This window comes from Halyomorpha halys, unplaced genomic scaffold (genome assembly GCF_000696795.3).
Source record: "Halyomorpha halys isolate HHAL.00 unplaced genomic scaffold, Hhal_1.1 Scaffold66.1, whole genome shotgun sequence".
Taxonomy (NCBI): Eukaryota; Metazoa; Arthropoda; class Insecta; order Hemiptera; family Pentatomidae; genus Halyomorpha; species Halyomorpha halys.
In genome coordinates, this window is record NW_027112997.1 from 188,659 (window position 1) to 198,200 (window position 9,542).

Below are 9,542 nucleotides of genomic sequence, written 5' to 3' on the forward strand. Positions count from 1 at the left end.
TTAGTCCTGGGCCCTGTTTCATAATAAAGTACAAACTAATACTATTAGTCTTGTAGATTTATCTTAATTAAATTACACATACTTGTACAATAGTAACTTGTACTTTAGTATTTTTTAATTTCTGTAATATCACTAATAATGATCCCTATTATAAAAAAAATAAGTATTAGTATTAATACTACACTAATTTCTACACTTATACTATGAACTAATTTCAATAACAAGCTTTCATTATGAAACAGGGCCCTGATATATAATTGGGTGAAAACGTGGCTCATGATAAGTAGTTTTGAACTTTTTGACCCCAGACCATCTCTCTATTATTAAAATATTTCATAATATAGTAGAAAAGAATTAAAGTAGTTTAATTTAGATGTGAAATCCGGCCAACATTATTGGAAAATTCATGAGTTTGTCTTTCCAAACAAATTTTTCTGGCAACATCTCTGTCTAGCTTCATATATCAGTGATGAAGGATACATTTTTAAAAAGATATAATAAATACCTCGGGAACATAAACAATTATTCAATATTAAATAATACATATACTGCAATAAATTAATGCTTGCAAGTGGCCAAATGTAGACGGAAAGGTAGGAATATGAAGAGACCAGAAAGGGGATTGGCAAGCTAAGCTCTCCATTCATTCAATGGGCGGACATATAATATCCTTGGACGGAGTGGACCATTGGTCGTCCGGGAAGGTAATTCCGTTGGGTACCATCCCCCTTATGTATCGATTAGATAAGGAATAAAGGTAATATAGGGGTGGAGGTGTCCAATTATCTTCGCTAAAAATAAAAATTAAAAAAGTAGATCCGTATTATTTAAAAATAAATTATCGACAACGCAGAAGTAACAATGAGTTAATATTTGACAGAATGCACTTATTCTGGACCTAATTTTCTGATTCTTTATCTTTTTTTGATCGTAGAATATAGTAAAGCAGAGGTTGGTTGTGGGGAAGAGATAAGTTACCTAGGGAGAAAACGGTGAGTGAGAGTAAAGATATCTTTAATGAGTTCCTACGTTTCTGCCTAAGATGCAGGCCTTCATCAGAGATCAGAAAAACTATAAAAATATATAAAAAAAAGATTCAAATAAATAAATATAAATGAAGTAAGAAATACATAGAATATGAAACAATTAAACATAATTCATAGTAAAAAAAAATGTATCAGCACGGAGTATGAAAATATTCTGTGTATAAAAATTTGTTTATCATGGATTAAGAAAACTAAAATAATGAGATTACATTTATAATTCGATAAAAAAAAATTAAATAAAAAATATAGTTAGAACTTACAAGCCAACAAGTATATAGTGAAATATTAAATAATCTAAATGTGATAATCGTAAATCAACATCACATAAAATTAGAGAAAAATAATAAGCATAAGTAATACATTGGTGACCAGAGATTCAAAGCAGGCTTCATTGAAATTAAAGTAACGCCCTCTGAACGAATGAAAGGTTAAATCGGAAGTAAATACGTTAAGAATAATGAATATAATATTTACAATCAACATCTTGTTTATTTATTTTCAAACAAATCCCATATCACAGCCCTCGAAGAATGGTGTCGTAATTGGAGGATTAAAATAAATACCAACACCTTTACCCTCCGTCGTAAACCTACTGACTGCCCTATAGTCTCCTTTAGTAATGTTGATTTGTCGAACAGATCACCTAGCTTGGACTACATCTGGACAAATGACTAACCTGGAATCCTCACACAAGACTGAAAAGACAGGAAACTGTACGTCTAGACAAACGGTCAAAACTTCCAATTCATTACAAAACACTGATCTACCCGACTGTAATAAGGCCAATCTGGACATATGGAGTTGAGCTTTGGGGCTCCGCTAAACCTTCGAATTCCTCTCGTATCCAATTCTTACATTCCAAAAATCTTTCGTAAAATCCTCAATGCTCCTTACTTTGTCACAAATAAAATCATTCATAAAAACCTTAAAGTTCCACATGTAACCGATCTAGCCCGCACCAGATACACTCCTTCCATTATAAACTCCCTAACCACCCAAACCCACTAGTTACTAACCTTGCTTCCTCTTCCATTCCTGATGATTCTCCAAGGCGCCTGAAAAGAAGATGGCCACGAGACCTGCTCATGTAAAACGTCATTAAAGTGGTACCAATGGGTAGTTTCTCTACAGGAAATAAAATTTACTAAATGTATTATAATTAAATTAAACAAAATTTGTACCACTACAACCTATGAGGGGTCATGGGTTCAATACTTTGAAAGTACTGTTACTAGACCAACGGTTGTGCAGGGAGGTGATTTGGTCAGAATCACGCTCGACCGCCAGATTTATACCCAATTAAGAAGCTGGCTGGAACCCCAGGAGGGCTCCAGAACCCACAGGAGGGCTACAGTATAACAGAAAACAATTTTGTGCCTAGCCGGATTCCCGCGCTCCCAAATGTATTATAATGTACAGTTGTAAATAGCAATAAGTAAATAAATAAATAAAAACAAAATAAATATCAAGTAATTCTGCTAAGGCTCTTTACACACTAACCAAGTCTAAGCCAACGAACTACAACCAACCACTCCATTGGCTAAGATTCAGATAGTGTCTATTACAGTAAAATGGAAGGAAACGATCCAGTTGGACTTGGTTGAGATAGGGATTTCTGGTGGTATCATCAAAGGATTGGATCATTAGATTCACTCCCCTAGTACTAAGGAGAATCACTTGGCCCCAACCCTTCCTTGGTTTCGCGTTGATAAGGGGCCGAACTCCAATGCATTGGCCACGTTCGCCCAGTATTTTGCTAATCGTTCGTTGAACCAATCTTCTATGATTTTTAATTTAAAAAAAAACACTATAAAAAGCGATTTAATACAAGAAACAAAATTCAAGAGGGAAGATAAGGATGGTTTATGGTTTATAAGGAAGAAAATGCTTGTCATTCTCAGTTCCTGCTTGCTACCCCAAACCATGAGAATAAGAATATAAAATAGTATAGTATTTCTTAACTGACCGTTAATAGTCCAACGTCTCATGGTTTTAAGAATAAGGAATAGCACAAATGATTTAGCACCAAGAACGATGAACCGACATAAGAATTCAGGCAGTTTTACAAGCACAGTCGCCATGCTAGTAAATGAAATTGCTGTAACAGCATTGTTTTTGTTTATACGAGCGTGTTAATATCGTGAGCTGGACAGCGAATAAATAAATAAAAGGTTATCAGGGAAAGACTGAGACGTAAATGGGAGGAATTTGTTGACTCTAATCTTGTAGAATTAGGTTTTGATAGTAGTCAACGGGAGAAAATATGGAGAAAAAAAGTGTCACTTGTATTGACATAGAACAGGTTTCTATAAGAACTATTATTGATTTATTTATATGATTAGTTATTACTGCTATATTTTTAGTTATATAAGTATATTAGTGCTTAAGGCTATTTTTTTTTTTTTTTTTTTTTTTTTTTGGAGGAAGATAGTTGACCTTATTAAGTAGCTTGTAAGAAGATAGTCCGGGTGGCGGTCAATAATGGTATACAATCGTAGAAAAAAATGTTTAATTTCAACTGACGTTTCGCACCACTTTACAAGGCTTCGTTAGGGCTAAATGAAAAACAAGATATAAACATTATAAAAAGTGATAGATCATTATAATCAATATACAGAGGAATAAAAGTATGTAAAAAATAATAATAAACTTAAGTTACGGAAGTGTAAATATAGGTGGAAACTACCAATAAATAAAGTCAGGTGTGATAGAATTGTAAATAAATATTACTCTAGTTCTCTATTTACAATTCTATCATACCTGAACCTATATTTATGCTTCCGTAACTAAGTTTATTTTTTATGAAAAAAATATTTTTTTACGTACTTTCTTACGTTCTCTACTTTTTCTACTCTTATACTCTTAAGTATGTTTATCGACAGCCATCTATCTTTCAACAATCTATTTTTTTTATTTACTAAAAAATGTCAACATTTGCCAAGCACATGGACAATGGGTAATGGTGTGTAACCTTCTTGAAACCAGGTTAGCTTTACCATTGATCATAAATAGATTATAAACTAAAGCAATTCTTTCCTACCTCTGTTCTACAAAATATGACTAATCTATTAACGATAATTTTAATTATTTATTTTTTTTAAAACATAATACATGTAACATATATGTCTGATCACGGATTGATTAGTATGCTGTGTAATCTTTTCTTTCTTATCTTCTCTTACAACATCAAATTTCTTGTGTGATTTACTATGTATAAAATTTTGGGATTTTTAAAATCAAAATCATGTTTAAGGTTTATACTATGCTGATGTGTTGATTTTTTTATAATTGATTTTTTAGAAGTCTCTCCTGTATAAACACATTCAAAATTCTGTCAATTAATTTTGTAAATCATATTTTGTTTTTTCTTGTTATCAATTTTATCTTTCATATTATTGAGGTAATTACCTAATTTATTATCATTGTATAAACCCAATTTAAGATTATTATTGAAGTGCTACCAGTGGGTAGTTTCTCTACACGCCTGTAACACTCCATTTTTACTAAGATCAAACTTACTAAATGTATTATAATTATATAAAATACAGTTGTAAATTTCCATAAAGATATTTTTAAAAAAAAGGTTATTATGGCCATATTCCACAATTGTCCTTTTAATTATATCCGTTAAACTTGGTATATAATTCATTTTAAAATATTGATCATTATTACTCTTATCATCTTTCTGTTCCTTTTTATTTTGTATGATATTCTTATCTGATACTTTATTATCTATATTTTTATAAAAATCCGTAATCCTCCTTTGATAAGGTTTTTTTTTGTATTGCTAAAATACTACTATTTATAGTATTATCGTTATTTTTATTATTATTTCCTGTGGTTTTCTCTATACTGCTAAAACTATTCTTTGCTATGGCGTTGTGTTTTAATTTCACATACTACAATGTATTGATTAAATTTTTAGGATAAAAGTCTTCATTTAAAAAGTAAATTTTTGTTTTAATATTTTATAAAAAAAATCAGAATCTGTTAAAACTATTGCTTTTTTAATTACGTTGCTAACCTCATTTTTTTTTTTTTTTTGTTAGCATGGTTAGGACTAAAATTTAACAAATCGAACAACCAGAAATCAACATTTTATTAGTTCATATTGTGAAAATAGAGTTCAGAAAATGCCGAGGCTTTCGATCGTATTCACAAATCCCTGCTTTGTTATCTTTTATTAAAATGTTGTATTTTTAGCGCACTTGCTCAGCCTCCACTGGCTCACTACCAGTGATGCGGCGAGAGGGATGCGCTGGGATCTCTTCAGCTCTGCTCTACCCCTCACACGTGGGGGATAGAGTGGGGTCAGGGATCCTCAGGTCGATTGTGTTAATATTGTATATATTATTTTATTTATTTATTTTTCATACAGATAGTTTGATTATGTTTTTCTTGTCTATATCTTTTTGTATGTATATATTTTAAGAGAGTCTTTTATTTTTTTTATTTTATTTATTTATTTTTCATACAGATAGTTTGATTATGTTTTTCTTGTCTATATCTTTTTGTATGTATATATTTTAAGAGAGTCTTTTATTTTTTTTATTTTATTTATTTATTTTTTTTTTTTTATTTTTATTTTTTTTTTTTATCTATTTATTTTATTTTAGTATGTATGAGATCATTCATCACTATTACCTATTGCCCACAACTGTGTGGCAGATTGTAATATCTATCAATAAATAAATCTATCAATTTAAAAAAAAAAAATGTTGTATTATTGATTAAAACTAAGACATGAATTTTATGCTCATCGCACCAGATTTTTGAATATACAATTTCTTACACGTTACATATTTATTATCATATATGACGAAAGCAAATTGAATAAATAAGAAATGACCATCGTCTAGTCTGAAGGGAATCGAGACAGTAGGCAGAACGAAATTTGTCATTAAATTGTTGCCAAGGCCCGAGTTCCCAGGAGTATCATTGTAAAAATACCTTCACGCGACCGCTTCCTCCACTAAAGGTCTACAGGCGATTAAAAAGATTAAAAAAGGTTCAGAGTCACTTACGGATGTATAATGATTATAATAAAATAAACTTTATATGTCGACATCAAAATGCCCTATCAGCCGCGTATAACGGGTTCCAGCGAGCCTTGGAGGTTAAAAATCGTTTCAGCTACCGACCGGTGAAAGCGCATGGTTCGTTATGCGCCTAAAAAAAAAAAAAATATTTACAACTACTCGTGTCATTATTGAATCATATGTTGAATACTTAAGATCAAAATAGAAGAATCTGTAGCTCGGCATGTTAAGAAAATTTTTTTTTTTAATATGATATAAACAATTGGAGTTCTGGCAATGGTCAGATGCTTCACTCAAGTAAAGTGTTTGCGGCTTTACCGCACTCAGCCTCCACTGGCTCATTACCAGTGACGCGGTAAGGGATGCGCTGGGATCTCAATGAGCTCTGCTCTACCCTTTCCTCATACGTGAGGGATAGATTGGGCTCTGGGATCCTCATTTAAGTGTAAATATTGTAGATAAGAATGTAAATGTGGCTGATGATTATTTTATTTATTTTTTCATGTACATAGTTTAATTATATTAATTTTCTTTATCCTTCGGTTTTTATATATTTAGAGAGAGATTTTATTTATTTTAAGAACTTTTTTCATTTTTTTATTTTTATTCTTATTTTATTTTATTTCAGTATGAATGTGATCAGTTATCACTATTACCTATTACCCAACAACCTTGTGACAGATTGTAATATCTATCAATAAATACAGTTTTGAATTAAAAATACATATATAATATAAGGAAATCTCAGCGAAGGTGATGTATGCTTACGCATGTTGATTGATCTCTCGGGAACATCATATCTATACTAGTTTTAGGATAAATTTGTCATTTATGGTCTCATAAATGTTTTCATGGAAATAGTTAATATTAAGAAATATATAAATAAAACAAAATTGAGGGAGAAAAGAAAAATATGTATATTTTTAATTTATAACAGTAAAAAAAAAAGCTTTATAGGCCACTGGTACACATAATAAGCCAGAACGAATCATGTAACTTACAATTTTTCAAATAGTTGGTTTAGGATATAAGAGATAACTCACCAGCGAGCTAGTAGATATAGAAAAGCTGGTACAGCACCTGTATCAGTGACATCTTTAATTTATTGATAAATATTCTGCCACAACCTCGGGAAATAAGGAATAGTGATAAATGATCATATCCATACAAAAAAATTATACATAAATAATTAAAATCTCTATATGTATATAAACAGAAAGATAAATAAAATGAACATAATCAAACTATGTACATGAAGAAATAAGGATAAAATAAAATAAATATTTTTTGAACTAATAAAACAATAAATAAATAAATAAAAGCACTAATTCCAGTGACATCTAACGTTGGTTCTTTACACGCCTGAAACTAAGATAGTCCGATCTGTTGCAGCTATAACATTAAAAATTGTAATTATTATATAATTTTACTTATTTCACTTTATTAAAAAAACGTCCAAAAATATTATTCTATGTATTTTTTTCTGATCAGATTTGTCGGCAGGATAATATTTAAGTATCATCTGAGTAATTGACATTGATCGGAGAAAAGTGCTACTTAAATCTTGGTAATCTTTTTTATTTTGATAATTTTCGTGTTTATTATTAATGCAAATTGCTCAAATATATTATCCAATATACGTTTAAATATTTTTTTTCTATACTGGAGATTCGTATTCTGAATTGAAGTGAGGAGGAAAGAATCGGGTTCCTCTAACAATTTTTTTCAATATATAATTTAGTTAAATTGAATGTGTAAATAAACAAATATTTAGTTCAACTGAAGTTAAATTTTAATTATCTTAACTTTGTAAATAAATTGGTAATGTAAGTATTTATTAAAATTAATAAACATTGTAAATAATTTTAATTAAGACTTAAGTTTTGATTTAAATGATTTCAAATATATTCGAAGAGCATTATAGTTAATTTTTCCAAAAAAAGCACACAAAAACTTATCAACAGGTTAAACACTCTATAAAGGGTCAAGTACAATAGAAAATTGAATGTAATTAATTATTTGGTTTATATAACTTTTTTCCAAAATTAACTTATACCATTATGTACAATAAATTAAAAATTAGAAATAATATTTAATATTTCCAATGATATATGAGGAATTTCATATTATTGATATTTCCAATTTTAGAAACCTATGATTTAAACATTATTATAGGAGCATCTAATGTTGATAAATTCAATTATTATTGCGAATATTGATTTATATTATCTATATGACCGGAGAATTTTCATTCAAATTGTAAATGAACTTGATAAGATGTTAGTATTGAATATTAATTTGTTAAATTTTTTTTCACTTTTTAGGAGACAATATAAGTTTTGATAGAAAACTACATAATAGAGAGAAATACTTTACTTATCTATGCTGCCTAAATACATCAGGTTGCTATCTCACACAGCATACTTATCAATCCGTAATCGGACATATATAAATTACACATACATGGTATAATCAGATATAAAGAGATATAATAAACAATTTTTTTCCCCCTACAGTTTCCTTTTACAATCAATTTCGGTCTGTACAACAAATACAAATGTTTCAATTCATTCCTATTTTTCTTTCTCATTTCTGCTCCTCCAATTTCACCATTTCACAATTTTTTAATTCATCCGATCAACAAATTCGCTCTCCGGAATTCACCCTCTTAGATCCTCTTCAGTGACCCGCTAAACAAATTCAATATTAGATGGCAATGTGAGATCAGACCATCATTTATAGTCACAGCAGTAGATCAGTTTACCAAAAACAAACAAATAGATACATTTTACGAGATAAAATGTGAATATATATGGGAAAATATAATAAAAAATCGTTTAAAAGAAAACACTTGAATGGATAAATAAGTTTAAAAAAACAATAGTACTAATAAAATAAAATAATTTAGAGCTACGGACATTGAGACACTTGCACATTTCTTCATTGGTGTAAGTGTACTCCCACTACAGGAAACTAAGTTGGTGGATACGGGCCTTACAATTACAATCAAAAGCTGAGTAGCCCCTGTTTTTTTGTATTAATCATTATGTAAAATTTTTTGACCAGAACGATTGAAACTAAACATAAATTTTTGTTTTAAGTTATTGCATTATTAAGAACTTTTGAATTGTTTACATAAGTGCTAATTATAAAACGATTGACGCCTTACCAACAAGAGGCGAGGATCATCAAGCAGCAGAATAAATCGTGCCCCAACTCGGCCTCTAGAAAATTCTCAAACAATGGCACTTGGGCCATAAAGGAACAAAGCGAAGAAAAAAGAGAATCAAAAGAAAAGGGACTCTATGACTGAACGTTCGTCTTGGAATGATTGAGTACAAGGCACAGGTGTTTGTACCTTCAAAAGCTTCAAGGCAACTTCCAAGCACTGAGTGATAACTAATATTAATGCTTAATGGTTTTATTTTTTACCAATATATATTCAAGTCAATCTGAT